This window comes from Triticum urartu, chromosome 6A (assembly GCF_056163025.1).
Source record: "Triticum urartu cultivar PI428250 chromosome 6A, HENAU_Tu73, whole genome shotgun sequence".
NCBI classification, from domain to species: Eukaryota; Viridiplantae; Streptophyta; class Magnoliopsida; order Poales; family Poaceae; genus Triticum; species Triticum urartu.
This window is the reverse complement of record NC_141878.1, coordinates 295,856,298-295,875,854: the sequence shown is the minus strand read 5'-3', so window position 1 is coordinate 295,875,854 and position 19,557 is coordinate 295,856,298. Positions and strand designations below refer to the sequence as shown.

General features: G+C 43.7%; 1 long non-coding RNA gene across 1 annotated transcript; it reads left to right on the top strand.

The window, feature by feature from the left end:
• Positions 1-1,218: 1,218 nt before the first annotated feature.
• LOC147965053 (uncharacterized) lies at positions 1,219-2,463 on the top strand. Its single transcript, XR_015607315.1, has 2 exons — positions 1,219-1,914; positions 2,026-2,463. It is a non-coding gene; the product is annotated as an uncharacterized LOC147965053 (long non-coding RNA).
• Positions 2,464-19,557: the final 17,094 nt, after the last annotated feature.

The window sequence follows — 19,557 nt, the reverse complement described above, 5'->3', positions numbered from 1 at the left end:
AAGTATTCGAAGGAGGAACCCGCCTTGCAATGCCGAAGACAATCTGCGCGCCGGACTCGTCATCATTGAAGCCTAGTTCAGGGGCTACTGAGGGAGTCCTGGATTAGGGGGTGTCCGGATAGCCGGACTATAACCTTTGGCCGGACTATTGGGACTATGAAGATACAAGATTGAAGACTTCATCCCCTGTCTGGATGGGACTTTCCTTGGCGTGGAAGGCAAGCTTAGCGATTCGGATATGTAGATCTCCTCCCATTGTAACCGACTCTGTGTAACCCTATCCCTCTCCGGTGTCTATATAAACTGGAGGGTTTTAGTCCATAGGATGAATAACAATCATACCATAGGCTAGCTTCTAGGGTTTAGCCTCTCTGATCTCGTGGTAGATCTACTCTTGTACTACCCATATCATCAATATTAATCAAGCAGGACGTAGGGTTTTACCTCCATTAAGAGGGCCCGAACCTGGGTAAAACATTGTGTCCCCTGCCTCCTGTTACCATCCGGCCTAGACGCACAGTTCGGGACCCCCTACCCGAGATCCGCCGGTTTTGACACCGACAACAACATAGAAGAAATGAGGGGCTAGAAACCTTGGGTGGAGGAGAATTTCACCGACGGTGGGAGCTTTGGGAAACTGTACTTGAGCGAGATCGGGATGGCACCCTAGGGCACGGGAGATCATGATTTTGTGAATAATCGTGACACGAGGGGAAGGGGATTATTTATATGTGCTCCGGACTGGGCGAGGTATAGTAGATCGATCGGAATCGATCTTGGTTCGGGTCGGGCTATAGTGTCCGTGAAGAACACGAAGTAGGGAGAGAGATGACAAGGGGGGCTAGCGGTCAGTGGCAGAGAGAAAGAAAACAGGGGAAAAGATGTGATATGGTGCTGGGCTGTGGTGCTGCGCTGCACTAAAATGGGCCGGCGTGTAGCTGGTGTCGCCTGCAATTGCTTGCACGTGTGAGTGAGGGAAAATAAATGGGATGTGGCGGTGCAGCCCAATCTTTCCCTAATAATAAAGCACGAGAAGGGTTCACCCTCGCGGCGTTTTAACACAAAAGTCCTTCTGTTTTGTGGTAATTAAATCTGCAGTCCCTTTTTAAGTGAAATATCTGAAAAACGATTCGTTTTAGCCTAAAGCCCCCTAGCATTTGTAATATTCAACTAGGAGTCTGTCTTATCTGCTCCCTTTCCAGCACGGCGGAGGACGAGAACGTGGGGGGCGGCGCCGCACTCCACACCACATACGCGTCGTCGTCCGTGCGGTCGCCGGCGGCTACCACGCCCTGGAGTTGGCGTCTAGTCCCTAGGCGTGCTCCTACTGGAGCTCCTCACCTGCAACTCTCTAATGTACGCGTCCCTGCAGGAGGGCGACAGCGGCATGTCCATCTCTCACAGGGCCACCACGCCTCCTCCCTCTCCCGCCCTGCTTCACGTTTGGCCTTGCAGCACCGGCGGCCATCCCCCATGTGCTCTTGAGCCTTCTCTTTCCCCGCCAGATCTGGGGCGACACCGACTAGCCCTGCCACCACCGCCACACCGGTGACCCTAGAGAAGCACGACCGTGCCCTAATCCTGGAGAAGTACGACAACGGCGACCCTGATCCGCCCCAACCATGGATCCAGCAAGATCCGCTGTCACCCAACGTCGGCGGTCTCGTGCACCGCATCCGACCGAGGCCGACGACGCCTGGCCGCATCCAACCAGCCCAGGCCGGATCCTGGGATCTCCACCTTCCCCGGACGCTACCAGCCACGGCCACCAGCCTCCCTATCCTGCAAAACGGCGCGGCCCCAGGAGCTTGGATGCGGGCGGGGCGTCGTGAAGGAGGTAGGATGGAGCTGCGGGAGGCGCCGATCTTCCCCAATCTAGTTCCTTCGGCTAGATTCATCACCTGTTAGTCTCTGGTGAGCCCGCTGGTGATGGTAACCGCGCACCGGCCCAGAATCCACTCTCCGTTTCTCCTCCAAGTGTTGTGTTGCACTGACGACGAGCAGCGCATGTCAATCTCCAAGCAGGTTAGTTGGGTCGTCGGTGCAGTTCTCGGGCACATGAGAGGAGGACGGCGTGTCGTTTCCCGGTGCATGGGAGTTTCATTTCCTCCATGCGACGTTGCAGTGGAGATGCATGCGGCATGCAATTTACTTGGTGTGGGCAGGAGGTTCTGCAGCTATCCCATGCAGTTCGCCGGAGGAAACAGGGCATTACCCTGGTGTAGTTCAGCTCAGGGAACGTAGCGGTCAATTTCTTTTTGGTGTTCAATTTTCTATGATGTTGACGATTGTATGACCGTAAGTATAGGGATGCAGATCATTTTTTGGGGGTCAAAAAGTTATGTGCAAAATAGGGGGAGCACCAAGGTAACCTCACCCAGGTACTGTCCCCGCAGACAATGAAAGTTAACAATTTCTTTGTATTTTTTAGTCCTTATTGATATAATCTACAGTTTTTTGTTTCGCGGTGTGCTGTCTCCATCGATGTAAGCTTCTCAATCTCTGACATCCCGCTCCCGTGTGTGATTTGGATTGAATTCGTAACTGTGTCCTTCTCCAAGAGAAATCAAGGGAGTGTCCGACCCTGGTTGGACTTCGTTCCTATGAGAAGGAAGGTCCTCGGTTAGAACCTCCATCAGGTTGCGTGCTTGGACCAGTAAATCCATCAAATCTCGGAGTACTTGGACCAGAAAAGCATCATGTTGCCTTTGAGTTCGCCGGAGGTAGAAGAACATCCATCGAACCGTCCAATGTCAGCAACAATGGCTACAACAGTGTTATGTAGCCCCTTGAAAGCCAAATCACTAATCTGGCCGTTGAAATCAATGGTAGCCCCTGTTTCTATCCGTGTTTCTCTGTCTGCCACCCATGTGCGAAGCTGTTCTTTTATTCAGTACATAAGCATCGAAAAGTTTTTAGAAAAGTTTCAGTTATGTTCTATCTGCTTTCTTCAGAGTTTAGAAAGTTGATTCAAGTTTGTATTGCTTACACTAGATTCATAGATGCTACACTTCTGTTATTATGTTCAATATTTTTGCCTTCTGAGACTAAACAGTGTTGCTACTCTGCATCCAGTACACCTGCTCAATATTTGTAAACTCTGAATTTTTATTTACTTCGGAAATTTCAGAGTAAATACGGAATTGCAACATAGAAAAATTTAATCCCTCACAAACTTTGCAGATTTTGTTTCAGTTTTGCAGTTCAATTTGCTTGCTTGTGTATATGTGCGTGCATACTGAGAGAGATGGAGAGATTATTCTATTCTAGCCGTCATATTTTCTGTGAAAATTCTGCTCCCCTCCACTCCATTTCCGATTGCTTGAAATCTGAATGTGAAAAGCAGTTGCAAATTGAGAGCAGCAGAGTAAATGTGCAAAAGTTCAGAGCAGGTACATGTTTTTGAGATTCAGAGGACATGTATGCTGGGAGGTGGGTTGCCATGTTTTTTAAGTATGATTAGATGGATTAGGAACTTGTTTCTGTGTGCGCAACACAATGTAGTTATGACAAACCATATGTAATTAAGCTAACTGCATATATTTTGGACTGTAATTACATAGCCACGCAATGTATATTGTGCAAAGTTCGTAGATCCATGTTTAAATGAAGTGCAATGTGTTTTCTCGGTGGAGGGATTTGTGCACATGGACGCAGGCAATCAAGGGAAGCAGTCATGAGCGAGGTGTTCGAGGGCTACGAGCGCCAGTAATGTAAGGTCTGAGATGCCACAGCTCTTGCACTTGATCCGATTTTATTTATCCGGTGCCTTACATTCCGCCGTTAGGAAGTTATCAGCACTAGGCATGTGATTTTGGCAGGTGGAAGCTTTATTTTGGTGTATGGGCAAATGGTGCTGCCAAACTATGGAAAAAAATGCATATATGTTGCGATCAGGAATCCATTAACTTATCTTAGTATCTCTTTTTGGTTTGATTTAAATATCATTTGTTTCATGCATTTAATTTGCCGCTCGGGTGTTTTACCTAAGATACTATAAGGATTACATAACTTTCTTTACCAATAACAGCACCTACGGTGACAGGACATGCTTTCTATCTGCAGTTCTCCAACTAAAAGTCATCTCAAGTCAACATGATATATAGAATCTCCTTTACATAACTAGCTGAAACTCACGGACTATGTATTATCAGATATATCACGCTAGCATCCTTGCAACCACAAACCTTGCGGACTTCTCTTTTCACATATATATATCCAAACTTTGTAAACATTTCATTTCTATTTGTAAACTTGTTCTGTGTTTTTGTGTAGTCCGCCAAGAGAAAATAAAGTAGTGACCAAATATGCTTATATACTACTGCCTCGAGTTTCTTTTCCTTAAAAGTTTTGATAGTATATGTGTCTATTTTTTGACCTATTTTTGTTACTATTAAAAATCAGTTACATTTCTAAATTTTGTATGAAGCATATTGATGTTATGAAATTTGAATTCACGGTAATTTAGTTACTCTACATTAATTATTAAACTCTCGCTGAGTATGTAACTATCACAATGTATGTTTCTCCCACTCAAATACTATTCCATGCACAACTACTCTTCCATCCGATAGCACTGCGGAGCTGAAGTAGGGACTGCTGAAGGATGTTAGGGTGTCTTCTTCACATCCACACTACATTGTAGGGAATTCTTTCTGTTTTTGTTTTGTGGAAGAGCCTAAGGCCGAATATTAAGTAACGCATGTCCTTACTAACTCACCTACACAGAAAAAGGAAATTACATTCAAATCCTTAGGAGAGCCTAACTCTTTCTCCTGAATCCATCGACGGTTCATCGTGAGCATAGCTCAATGGCGCCTCTGGGCAGCACCGTTGTCTCGCTTCCCTATCCAAAACCCTAAGACAACCGAAAACATGTCACCGCCAAGGATCCCGTCGCGCAACCCCCTTCTCCAATGACCAGGCTAAGGGCCACCATCCAAGATTGCCAATGCATCGGAGCTGAGGTGCCAGCCCAGACCATCCATCAATGCACACGTAACACCTAGCCCTCCCGCCATATAATTCACCCCACCAGGGGGCGCACCACATCTCTAAAGGACCTCCCTGCTACTGACGGAGCTGCACGAGCTTTTCAAGATGGTGAAAGGAGAAGAGGTGATCTTAGTTTTCATGTGGAGGCGGTTGAAAAGCAGACTTGTACCTCAACCTAAAGCATAGCTCCCATAGTGGCACGCGGAGCAGGTATTATGATGTTTTTTTGCCCGGTGCAATGCACAGGCATTTGTATTAGTGAATAGTAATGTTTGGCACACTGCCACATTACTATCAACCTAGTAATGCGTAGCCGAGTTAATAGTAATGTCGCGGGAGGAGTGCACAGATTCTTAACTCTGCTTACTATCCAACTAGTTCTATCCTAGAAGCTGAACTAGGAAATTACCCCTCTCAGCTTTGGAGATTTGTTGTGGAAGGGAGAGGTACCTTGAGATTGGGGCTTATTAAGAGAATTGGCACCAGAGAGGAAACTAGTATTTAGCTAGATAATTGGATCCCGCGGGAATTCAAGCTTCGGCCGGTCTGTCCAAAATAACTGAGTCCACCACAATAAGTATGCGAGCTAATTAACCAAGGGTTGATGTCCTGGAATATGGCAATATTAGATGAACATTTCTTTCCTATGGACAAAGAAGCTATCTTAAATATTCCTATCAGCTCCAGATCATAGGAGGACTTTTGGTCTTGGCATTATGATAATAAAGGGGTATTCAGTGTGAGATCTGCGTATCGACTCCTATCCGCCAGAAAGCAGTAACGTACGAACTGGATTGAGCATAATGCAGGTCATTCCAATGGCAAGGCGGACAAAAAATCATGGTCCAAGCTTTGGGGCATCATGATTACTTCGAAGATTCGAGTTTTTGTGTGGCGCTTCCTAAAACATCACTGCCAATGGGCGATGTTTGACATCATACGCAGATGGTGGAAACATCAAAGTGTGCAATTTGTAGCGCATCTATGGACTCATGGCGGTATTCGCTCTTTGAGTGCCAGATGGTGAAGTGTGTGTGGGAATTAGCGGATGAGTAGCTCATAGATGTTATCATATGAAATCGATCGGAAGATGCAAGGTTGTGGATTTTCTGGCTACTTGACATGCTCCCTCAAATGGATCTATGTCGAGTGTTCATCACAATGTGGGCAATCTGGTGGGCTAGAGGTCGAGCCATACACGATTAGCAATTTCAAAGCCCGACAAGTACACATTGTTTCATCAACAAATTTCTAGAAGAGCTTGATCTAGTTCCTGTACTAAATCAATCCAGGGACCTGCATGTGACACAAATAGAGATTCACAAGAGAGTTTGGATTACTCCTATTAATCACGCGATTAAGGTTAATGTTGACTAGGGGCTGGCCAGGAATGGTGCAAGAGGTGTTGTAGTGGCAATATGCAGGGAAAGGAATGGACTGTACCTTCGTGCTTCGGCCGTTGTCTTTGACGGTCTTGTTGATTCGGCCACTTTGGAAGCTCAAGCTTGTAACGAAGCGCTGGCACTTGCAAGCGACCTATACATCGATTCTCTGTGCGTGGCTTCTGACAGTGCCGAGGTTATCATGAATATCTCAACAGAAGCCCCTTTCCATTATTTCATGATCTTGAGGGAAATCAAGCATCAGTGTAATTCCTTTCGTAAAACTGAGTTCATCCATGAGAAGAGAGACCTCAATGGTTAAGCTCATGCACTTGCTAAAGCGGCCTCCTCTCTTGCTCCTAGGCGCCATCTGTGGCTGACAAACCTACCCGATAGCATATGTACTCCGACTCTTATTCAGTTCCAATAAAGGTTTACAAATTGCTCAAAAAAGTAATGTCTGGCAAAATAATTTCTACACAGCAAGTGTTTTGGCTAAAAGGAAAATACTAGGACATCCACAAAAAACAAATATAGTTACATACAGCATAGTGAACATTTTTCTAGTCCAAAATACTTATATAATATACATATAATATTTTCATAAACTTTAATTTGACAATTATATAATGTTCTACGAAATATTTTGTACTCCTGAGAAAATTGAAATAATATTTAAAACATATCCAACTCACTAATATTGAAGGAGTCATATTACCTTCTCTCAATTGATTTTCGTTTTGGGTTGGACTGTTTTAAAAATTCAAAATCCAAATAAGAGAATATTCAATTATTCACAAATATTATTCTTTGAGGAAGTCATGTCATCCTCTCCCATATTTGAATTTGAAGTATTCTAAATATTCTCAAACCATAAATAATATCCAAAAGAATAAATGGGAAAGTCCTTTTATTCCCTCTCGATTTGAATATCCAGTTAACTCCAGATGTTATCAAATCTAGCCAAAAATTAACTAAAAACTAGCACCACAAGCAAGTTTTTATTTAATCCTATTTAAATGATTAACATTCCAAAATTTGTAATTTTGGGGTGTTACAGAAGGGCCTTAACATTTACTTTTATGTTCTTTACTTTTATTGTTGAGTCATCATCTTCGCATACAAAGCACCAATTTTGAAAGCACTATTGTCATTGTTAGTTGAACATGCATTGAGTCTAATTAATATTGGATGTGAGCATGACTGGATCTCTTCTACCCTGAATTACAATGTTTAGTCGTTGCTTGAACTTCATAGATGCTCTACATTTAGGTTTTTCCCTCTCAGAAAGGGCTAGGGAGATACCATGTTATCATATTATATCTTGATTGTTTTGAGAAAGTATTGGCATCCAAGATATGTTATTATCACTCTCTATTTGATTATGTCATTGTCATGACTAAATATGAGACCTAAGTGTCATCATTCATATGGTTAGTTCATAATATTTTCTAAAAACATGAATACTAAGCTAAGCATATATACATCAACTAAACCAAAGAGTTTGTAAAGGTTTTTCTTTATCATTTTTGGTTTGTCAACTGAATTACTTGAGGACAAGCAATGGGTTAAGCCTGGGGGAGTTGATACGTCTAAAACATATCTACTTTTGCAAACACTTCTGCTCTTGTTTTGAACTCTAATTTGCATGATTGGAATGGAAGTAACCTGGAATGATATTGTTTGTAGCAGAACTACCATGTTGTTATATTCATGCAGAAGTAAAAGTTCTCGGATGGAGCTAGAACTTTACGAAGAGTTTTTCTAGAATATATAAAAGTACTGGTTAAAAGATTCACTACAGGGGGCCACCAGAGAGCCTCAAGCTCAGGTGACACCCCCCTAGGCTTGCCACCCCAGCTTGTGGGATCGTTGAGCCTCTATTTTCCCTACCTACAACTCCATAAATATCGTCTCACAGAGAGAAAATTAGGGAGAAAGAATTATTGACTTTTATGATATGGAGCCGCCGACACCTCGTGTTCTTCATTGGAAGGGCTGATCTGGAGTCAGTTCGGTGCTCCGGAGAGGGGGATTCATTGTCATTGTCATCATCCACTCTTCTCCATCAACAATTCCATGATGCTCACCATCGGTAGTGAGTAATCCATTTGTAGGCTTGCTGGACGATGATGGAGTTGGATGAGATTTATCATGTAATCAAGTCAATTTGGCTTGATCCCAAGTATCCATTATGTTCTTAGATTGATGTTGCTATGACTTTGTTGTGCTTAATGCTTGTCACTAGGGCCCCGAGTGCCATGATATTTGATCTGAACCCTATGTTTTAATGAATACATTTGAGTTCTTTCATCCTATCTGATTGTTATATGGACTTGTTATAGTTCTGGTCCGTATACCCTAAAGTGATAATAGTTGGGATACTCTCCGGGGATGACTGTAATTCGAGCAGTTCATGTATTCATCATGTGTAAGTACCTTGTTTCGATTCTTTATTAAATGGAGGCCATAATATCCCTTAGTTTCCTTATGGACCATGATGCCATGGGAGGGTAGGACAAAAGATGTCATGCAAGTTCTTCTTATTAGCATGTATGACTATATATGGAATACATGCCTACACTGAATTGATGAATTGGAGCTATTGTGTGTCGCTCTAGATTGTGATTGTTATATGATGAATGTGATCCAACACGAATATCTATCATTGATGCAATGCCTACGCTTTACTCATATTGATCTTTGCTAAGTTACTACTATTGCTCCTACTATTACAATCACTACAAAACTGCTATTGTTACTGCTCCTGTTACAACTGGTACTATCAAAACTATAAAACTACTATGCTACTAAATACTTTTCTGTAGATATTTCACTCTCCCAGTGTGGTTTAATTGACTACACAAGTGCTAAGGCTTAGAAATATTCTTTGGTTCCCTATGTGTCGAATCAATAAATTGGGTAAATACTACCCGTGAAGAATATTGTGATCCCCTATACTTGTGGGTTATCAGAGACCGACGACCAGGAGTAGTCCGGAGGTCCCATGCAGGAGGCTTGTCCTTTATATCTAGTGTTATTTATTTGCTCAACCTTCTTAAGGCAAAGCTTATCTAACTATGTCTGTACTAAGATAATATTTGCTTTTATGGATAATGTATTATGGGTCCTAGTACCCCTAGATTGCAATCAAAAGATTGACACTAGTGAGAAAACAGCTAGCCAGAACTATCATTGGTGGCGCGCCTCTTCCCATCAACGACATCACTATCTTTTCGAAATAGTGCTCGTGTAGGCCAAATCAGCACGACAGCTTTACATACTTAGTGATGGCATTGCTTTTTTCTGAAACGCCACAAATCGGTTGGCCCATATGCACTCATCGTTTGGAACGCATTGGTGGCGCTACTTTTATTTGCACATCATAGTTAATTTGTCAGTGCTGGCGTCCGTTTTCTTTGCATGCCAGAAACATGTTTTCCATGTGATCAAGTGTTTTAAGTATTTAATTATTATACTAGTCAAAAAATAATAATAAAAATATATGCTTTTTCTTATCATTAGTTTTACTATTTTTATCAATTCAGGAATTTTATTTATTTACTACCAGTTCAAATTTTGATTCTTTTATTTTGTCAAGTCTTCCATTAATCTGAGTCTTTTTTATTTGGCCTGTTATTAGCGATGGTGTTTCCCTTTTTCCTAATGCCAGTGATAACCTATCCGAGTCAACTAAGTAAAAGACCCAAGTCACCGCACTCTCATTTCACACCCCTCCCCCTGGACCAAGGCCGCCATCGTCGCCCCGTCGACGCCCCGTTGCCGCCCACGTTGCCGCCCTGTCGCCGCCCTTGCAGGCACCAAGGTTAGATCCATGACTCCTCCCATCGCATCTCCTTCCTCTGCACTCTCCCATGTCCTCCATTCGTGGGTACGCCACCGCGAACCATTGGGATTCCTGTAGTTGATTGGGGGACTGCTTTAATTTGTGTTCAAATTTTAGTATATATATCATGGATTGCTTTGTGTCATGTAGAATCCAAAGTTAGTTTCATGGATTTCCTTATGTCATGTAGAATCCAAAGTTAGTTGCATGGATTGCTTTGTGTAGAATTTTAGCTAGTGATAATCCGATTGCTATTATGTAGAATCCGATATTTATAATGCATTTTGATTATAATCTGATTACTTGTGTGTCTCCCTTTGTGGATTTTGTTTCTTTGTGTATGCAATTGCTAGTGTAGAATTATATACTTAGTTTTCAATATGTTTTGTGTAAAATGAACTCCAATTAATTATGTTTGGTATAAATTGATTTACTAGTGTAGTGTTTATATACTTAGTTTAAATTATATTTTAGGTAGAATGGCATAGCCGCCACCATGTCCAGTGTGCAAGTCAAGGTGCACAACCGACCTTACAAGTGGCATGATGTTTATCATCTACTTCTAGCCGTGCTTTGTTCCTGCAGTGGTAACGCATTACATGAACCTTCTAACAGTTTGTTCTTTTTTTCTAGCTATTTCCTGTAATGCAATGTGTTTGGTTTTTGGTTTTTTTACACAGATCGTCCCTTGCAATGATATATTGGCGTTCAATGAGCTCATTACCGAAGACACTATGATCTTCGATGCTCTAGGGGGGCCTACACTCTGGATGTCTACAAGGGACGAAAAATATCCCAGATTGGAGGAGATGAATGGAATCATTTCATCACCCACATGCATCTCACTGGGGTGAACTTATCAGCTTCTCCTTCAGAAGACAAACTCCAAGGCCGGCTGTTATCTACATCAATTCGGAGGACAAAGATGATGACCCACTTGATGAAAACCACTATGCCAAAGGAATCAGGCTAAGCGAGGACGAATCGGGCAACCTATGGTACATACTTACTCCATGTGATGTCTACGTCGGGATGCCATTCGTGACCCGCCTGACAAGGACAAATGGTGACTGCCATGTCATGGTATGTTACTTGTTAGTGTAGAAATTTGATATGCTTAGTGTTGTAATTTGATGATATATATGCTTAGTTGTGACATGCTTGTAGTAATGTGATATATATGCTTAGTTGTGGCATGCTTGTAGTAATGTCATATATATATATGCTTAGTTGTGGCATGCTTGTAGTAATGTGTACTAATAATGTTGTGATATGCATAGTGTGTTGTAATGTGATATGCTTAGTGTACTAATGTTATGATATGCTCAGTGTGTAGTAATGTGATATGATTAGTGTACTAATGTGTTGTGATGTATATATATATATATATATATATATATATATATGCTTAGTGTAGAATTTGAGGATACGCTTATTGTGTAGTAATGTGATATGCTTAGTGTAGAACCTAATGAATATGCTCTTAGCTAGTGTGTAGTAATTAATGTGATATGCTTAATTAGTGTACTAATGTGTTGTGATATATATATGCTTACTGTAGAATTTTGAGGATATGCTTAGTGTAGAATGTGATGAATATGCTCTTAGTGTGTAGTAATGTGACATGCTCGTTTACCATATTTTTTTCTAGAAATTACCTAAGAGGCTAAGTGAGAGGTGTCGCATCGAGCTTGATGAAGCAGGCATTGCTGGACTACGCCTTACAACAAGGGGCTCCATCACGAAACTATGCTTATGCAATGGACACAGACGGTTACACTGTGTTCAGTGCCGCAGAATGGAACAACTTCCTTGCTGAAAAGAATCTCCAGGTTGGACAGGCCATTTTAGTCACCATCAGGAATACCTGGCGTCATGGCTTGAGGATGATGGTGGTCATCGACCTCATTTAGAACTATGTGTGTGGCCGGGCAGTACATGAATGAACTGCTTACATATTAGCGCTATGTACTAGTACTGTGTTAGCTCGTAATTTTCCTATTAACTGGTTATGTTTGTGAGATCTAGCTAGTAGCCACTTCAATATTAACTCCTAATGTTCTATTATCTGGTACTGTTCTATTGTGTAATGTTATATAGTATGTACTTAGGTTTAATACGAAATGCTAAATGTTACATGGTGTTGAAAAACCACTTTTTGGTGCACGAAACATTCGTGGCGTACAAATTACATTATGCACCGCTAGGTGAGTGAATATAGTGGTGGCATTGCAAACATCGCATGCCGGCAACACGTATAATACTGCTGGCGTAGCCTCCAGTGCCACCACTATTTCTTAACAATAGCGCCATATTGGTGGCGTCAAGCTTCTACGCCGACAAGGTTGTTTTTGGCATGCCAGAGCTAGGCTTTTTTCTACACTAGTGTAATGTTTATATTTGTGTCAAAAGCTGTGTTGTTATATTTATGTGAGTCACCGTTAAAGATCAATCATGATGGATGTATGATTACTGCATGATTATAAACGAGGGTGTAACACCTGAGTTTCCTCACCATATTCGTTACAACTTGGTATTTAGTGAGGGTACTCGTGAGATTATTTTGTTACCTGCACCTTCTTTGTTTGAATCTCATGTCGAGCACGGATACACCATCATGCCCAATGATATCATTGCTTACAATAACGATCTAGATGTGATGGAGAACGAAGCCCAACCTTGGGACACTTGAGTTCCACAGCCCAACCAGTTTCCTACTTGACATGATGGATTCTACGGGTGGACATAGACCAAGTTAGGTCAAAATCCTAAGATTGGGGGAGTACGTATTATCACGGACATTACATTCATGTGCACACAATAATTATAGTTGTCGGTGTTCATCATTTTCATTGTATATCCATGCTTCAATTTATTTTGTTTTCCTTTTGTGCGTTTGAAAAACTTGGAAAATCCAAAAACATTTCTTGCTTCTTCTTGGTTTTTCTTTCTTGATTTGTTAGTTCATAGTAGTAAAAGAAAACCCAAAAATATTTATCATTTCTTCTTTTATTGTTTGTTGGGAGTTCTTCAGTGTAAATAGTTTTTCTAACTTTACATTTTGTTCTTTAGTTCGCTTTCTTCAGAAAAAATAAAAACTCCAAAAATATTTTAGTGTATTTCTCTGAATTTCTCTTCTTTCCTTTGAGTCGTCCTAATGAGAAGACTTCATAATAATTGCCGAGTGGCTCTTATATACCTTGTTTTCAATCTAACGAAGGTCAAGTATTTCCTTGTCTTTCTCCTTTGAATAAATTGTTTGTAGATTTCAGCTTAGTCCATTATTTTCATATCATTCAGCCATGTAAGTGAAAGGAAATAACAACAATGATTTCCTGAAGTTACTGTGGCAAAAAGGATTGTATGAAATCTTCTAGTTCTTGTTTCTGTAAATATGTTTAACTCAGTATCCTTAATTTAGCATATTATGAGTAAACATCCTTGTGTTGACATTAGAGATTATAGTCGCTGATGCCATTCTTAAGTAGCTAGGAGTGGATAATGATTTATCTTGAGTGTCAACATGCATTAAAATGGTTATGATGTAGTATGTTAGGATGGTATCCTCCTATGAAGAATTCAAGTGGCTTGACTTGGCACATGTTCACACATGTGGTTCACTAAAAACAAATGTAGCATTTATGATATTTATATCCAGAGTTTTTATATCATACTCATGCTCATATTCATTGTTAAATATGCGCAATGCATGATTATGACCGTTGTCTCTCTCTAGTTGGTTGCTTCTCAATCTATTTGCTAGCTTTTGCCTATACTAAGCGCAAATACTGCTTGTGCATCGTAAATCATTAAACCCCAAAGTTTTTCCGAAAATGTCCACCATATCTACCTATCGATGGTATTACCGTGTCATTCCAAGTAAATTTGCATGTGTCATCTCTAATCATTAACATAAACATCTCTTTTGTGTGCCCGTACCGCTCATGGAGCTATGGGGCTGTTAATATCTTCCATGCTACGCGGGTTATTCTCATGATGAGTGTTTATTCACTTGTCATTGCACGAGAGAGGCTGGTAACTGGGATGCCTAGTCCTATTAAACGTAAACCAAAAATATATGCAATAAAACAAACTCCCACTTGAAAGTTGATTTTTTGGTGGGCACCCGTGGATTCGGGTAGGCATGGCTTGTGTTTGTGGTTCTGGGAGAGTAAATCTTTTCATTTCTGCATGAGAATCGCCAATAATGTGTTCTGCATGGGAGTAAAATCTATGGTACGATCGATTGTGTGTTCTTCTAGAGCCCTATCAAATTAAATAAAGAAGTCATCAAGCGACATGTATTCCTTGTAATCACAAACATTTCATGTTAAGTAATTGCGTCAATTCCAAATAAATACTTGTAGGGCACGAGAAGGTCCCTTATTCGAGCACTAGGAGATTCATTTACTGATTCACGCATTTAATTAGTACTAGTTAAATACACCACATGTTGTTCGCAAAAAAACACCACGGGTGCCTGCAGTTGTCCGTCACGGTCACTTTTGATCCTAAACTTGTAAAATACTAGTAGGTGAAACTAGTGATGTAACTTGTGAACGCGTCCACATATGGTCGATGGCATCGGGCATCTGCCTTGGGTGGTGCGTCATGTTCACTAGGTCACATGTTCCTCATGTTTGCCCGTGCATCTAAACATAGAATGGGAGGAGAGAGAGAGAGAGGACATGGGACCCACCAGTAAGTGGCAAAATGAAGAGGTAGTACATGCTGACAAGTCGGTGTCGCAAATCTACTGAAAGTAATATAAAAACATGTTATGCATTAAAGATACAACATACGTTGCTACTATGTTGGCTATTGACGTGCGCGTAGAAGGACCAGGTCGCCTGTTCCATGATAGGTGTGTCCCCTGGTGTGTAGCTTGTAGCTTGTTTGTAATAATTACAGAAAACACGAGATTTTTCTTGCAAAAAAATGGTGCGATGGGGAAGGTATGAAAGAGCATAAAAGAGAGCAATGACGGAGCTAGAGGGAAATAAATTGGGGGAGGGCGAGGGGTAATGGTGTTTGGAGTAGTTGTGGGCTAAATGCTAGAAAAAAAGCTAATCTAAACCCTTTGAAATAAATGCCTTCACAAATTAATCCAGGTTGGAGGCATAGTCCCCATGGCATTGTAAATAGCTCCGGCTCCCTAGGACATCGAGAGGTAGTGTCTATGTGTGGGAGAGATGGCGAGAGAAAGAGAGGTCAATCGAGATATAGATACAAAGAGATATAGAGAGATAGAGTGAGTGTGGCCCAACATTCGGTCAAAAGAGAGATATTGTGCGATTGAGCTTTTGGGTAGGGTGGGGGCTATAAGAGAGATCTTGAGAGATTGACCTACATAGACAATGTGCGTGACAGAGTATACAAAGAGTGGATCGAGGCCCAAACAGGGAGATATATTGTTTGTGTGTGAGAGAAAGGAAGGTCAATCAAGACATAGATAAAGAGAGAGAGAGAGAGATCCAGCAAGCGTGGACCAACATGCGGTCGAAAGAGTGAGACCGGTTCGAGAGTGACCTAGATCAACAATGTGCGTGAGAAAGTATACAATATGTCTAACTAGGCCCAAACAGGGAGATATATTGTTTATGTGTGGGAGAAAGCGAGGTCAATCGAGAGATACATAAAGCGAGATATAGAATGAGCGAGTGTGGGCTGCCATGCGGTTGAATGAGTGAGATGGTTTGGAAAGAGTGACCTCAATAGACAATCTGCATGAGAGATTATAGAGTGTGTTGATGGAAGCCCAGACAGGGAGATAAATCGTATGTGTGTGAGAGAATTCAAGGTTAGTTGAGACTTAGAGGAAGGGGGAGAGGGAGAGAGAGAGAGTGAGATGGAGCGAGTGTGGGCTGTCGTGCGGTCGAAAGAGTGAGATGGTCAAGAGAAGGTGACCTAGATAGACAATTTGGGTGTTTGTGCACGACAAGGGGGGTCTATAGAGGGAATGTATGCATCTTGCGAGAGAGGGTGGGAGGGAAAGAGAGAGAGAGATAGAGAGAGAGAGCTCGGTATGGAGTGCATTGGCGGGTGTGTGAGAGAAATAAATTTGTTGATTGAGTGGGGGAACGGGGTTCTGTATTTGAGAGAGTTAGAGGTCGGAAAATGGAGAGAAGAATGAGCATGTGTCGGAAACCAACATCTCTTTAAGGTGATTAAGAGGATAGGATTGGTCGATAGAGGAAGTATGTAGTGTGTGTGCTGGGAGTGAAACAAAACATTTGAATGTACATAGTACTAGACTTAATATTGAAGTTCCAATTTAGTGTACATTGTAATCTTTGAATTTAGGACCCTTTTGTAATTATTTTCCGACTTCTTGCCATACTAGGTTTGGAAAAGTTGATGCACTAATATTGACTCGATTGTTGTGGTATTTCGTATGTGTGTGGTCATATGCTTGAATACATCCAAGGTTTTCTCAAAACCATAGTCTTCATCTTATACATATGAATTTGCATTCAAAAACTTAGCGTGGATACCATGAAATGCGAAAATCCACATCAAAATTAGAGATGGCTATGTCACAAACACACTCTAATTCAAATAACTCAACGTTAATTAATTACTAGTATCTCGTTTCGATGGACTAATTATTTCCAAGGAAACATGGGCATGCCAATACATATAAATTTGTTTGCCAATTAAAAAGAGATTTTTTTGCCTTCTCAAATGTAGGCACAACACACAGACCACGGTCATGTCGTGGTGTTGGCGTGTGTTCTACGGTCGTTAGCACCCCCCAAAATAAACAATGACAAAAAGCATCCACGTTTTGGATTGATGTATCTGGCGGCCTGAATTCCAGCCCAAGAAAATCCCCCCTTTACCCTATCCCCTTCCGCGCCCAGAGTGCTCAAATCCCTAACTCGCCACCACCCAAGAAAATTTGAGTCGCCCCTCATCTTCCTCTTTCCCCACCTCTGTACCAGACGACAACGTGGGTCGGGCTTCACCACCATACCAGAGGTATCCCTCGTCCATCACACCGGGTGGTCTACCGACAACTCCGCTACCGCGGCCGACATGTTTCACAGACACCGACTTCCACCGCATCAGGTGTGCTTCATCGATGTCATCTCCCACCTCACTTGGGCTACTTCACCGAGAAGATCGTCGCCGCTCCACCCCTATCGGTGCAACAACCCTTGGTGTGTGTTGCCCGGACTGTACACAGGCACAAAGGCAAGATTGTAGTGACAAGACAAGACCAAGCTCAAGAAATAGCTCTTTGAGAAACCAAAGGGCAGATCAAGAAGACCAAGAAAGACAAGAGAACAAGATATCACTAAGGAAAAACCTCCCTTGCCGGGTAGGCGAGCCTGGTCAGGTCGAGGCTTCACCAAAGACAATTGCCAAGATTTCCCCGGCATGCTCGCCGGGGCCGCCAAGGGCAATTTACCCCACCAAGATTCCACCGCTCCACAGCACAGCGATGCAAGTCACTTATTAGTGCGGTGTTGTGACGCCACGAGACCGACGTGCCAAGTGTCTTCCAGTTATTCGATGTCTTTGCCATGTCATTTGCTTGCATGTTGCATCTTGTCATGTCATCACGTGCATTGCATCATCGTGTTTTCAAAACTTGCATTCATCCCGGTTCCCCAGTTCTGTCTGTTGTCTGTTCTGAGCCCAACCACACTCGCACGCACCCATGACATGTCTGAAATACTATTTTATAAGTGGCTGAGAAATGTTCTCGGAATGGGTTGAAAGTTGGCATGCGGTGCTGTTATAGTGTAGATAGGCCGCCTACCAAGTTTCATCGCATTCGGAGTCCGTTTGACGCCCCAACGGATAACATATGGCCGCCATATAGTCGGTCTATCGTCGGACGTTTTCGCTCTCCGAAAACAGTCACCGGGTCTCTCTCTCTCTCTCTCTCTCTCTCTCTCTCTCTCTCTCTCTCTCTCTTCCTCCTCTCCCGTCAGCCCGCGACCCTCCTCGCGCGCGCGTCCGAAGCTGTCCCGGACCCGACCCGGGTAGTCGTCACCGTTGGGTCTGGATCATCCCCAAACATCTACAAAACATCTCCGTTTCATTAATTGGACTTCCTAACATATATTTTTCTCGGCCGTCCGATTATAATCGTAGGGACGAGATAGCCCTACCCTAATCCCTACTATATATATCTAGTCAAACCACTAATTTCTAGGGATCCTACCCTAGCGCCGCCGCCACTCTCTCGGGATCCCCCCAGATCCGATCCATCCAATCCCCACAACCAGTGCTCTCTTGTGGATCCCCTCGATCCACCAACCAGCCTAGCACCCAGCAGCAATAATCCTCCTCCTCGCTCGATCCCAAGCGGGAGAGGACCCCGACGCCTCCTCATCCCCGCCGGAGATCAGACCTCGCCTGAGATGAGTTCCACGGCTTGCCCTGCCCCCTTCCTTCCCCACCTGCTCTCTCTTTTTCTATCTCCCTCTCATGCTACTCTCTCTCTCTCCCTCTCTGTTGTCTTTGGAGCGCCACCATGGAGGCCCTAGCTCCAACCCGTAGCAGTTGCGCCGCCGGAGTCGCCATCACCTCGCCTCCCTGCAGGAACCGAACAGCGCCTGCCTCGCCATGGACGCGCCTCCTCGCCGTGGTCATGGATCCCCAAGCGCCGCCTGCTCCCCTGCTTCGCCAAGTTCATCGCTGCTCGAGCTCCCGAGCTACTCTAGCGCCCCATGGCCTCTGCCGCGCCGGAGTTTTGCTGCCGTAGGCGACAGCAACAACAACTCCGTCGTCGCCTTCCTCCTCTCTTCCCACGCGCGCGGCCACCCAACCCCTTCGCCCTCCGTCTACATCGCGCGCTCGTGCCGGAGCCAAGGGGGTCCCGACACCCTGCAGATTCCCCGCAGCCCCGCCTCGTCCAACCTCGCCGTCCCCGAGCTCTTTTTCGGTGGGATCCGCCCCAACGCCGTGGTTCCCCGGCGCCCCGGACCTCCCCGGCGTCACCCGCGCCAAGTCCCGCCGCTGCGCCCTTGTTCCTCTGTCGTGGCCCGCGCCATCCCCGGCGAGCAAGAACCAGGAACGCCACAGCCGTCCTCATCCACGCGCTCGAGTCCACGAGCGAGGACCTCGCCGCGTCCCTGCCCAAGTACCACCTGGTCCGCCTCCTCCAGCCACCTCCCTGACCTGTCGCCCGTCAGACTCGCCGTCGTCGCTCCCTGCATCACACCGTTGACTGCCGTGACCTCCTCCGATTCGTCCACGCCCCTATTGAGGGAGTCCTGGATTAGGGGGTGTCCGGATGGCCGGACTATACCTTCAGCCGGACTCCTAGTGTAGCGACCAGACCGCAAACAGTCTGATCTCTGTGCTCCGGTGTCATCC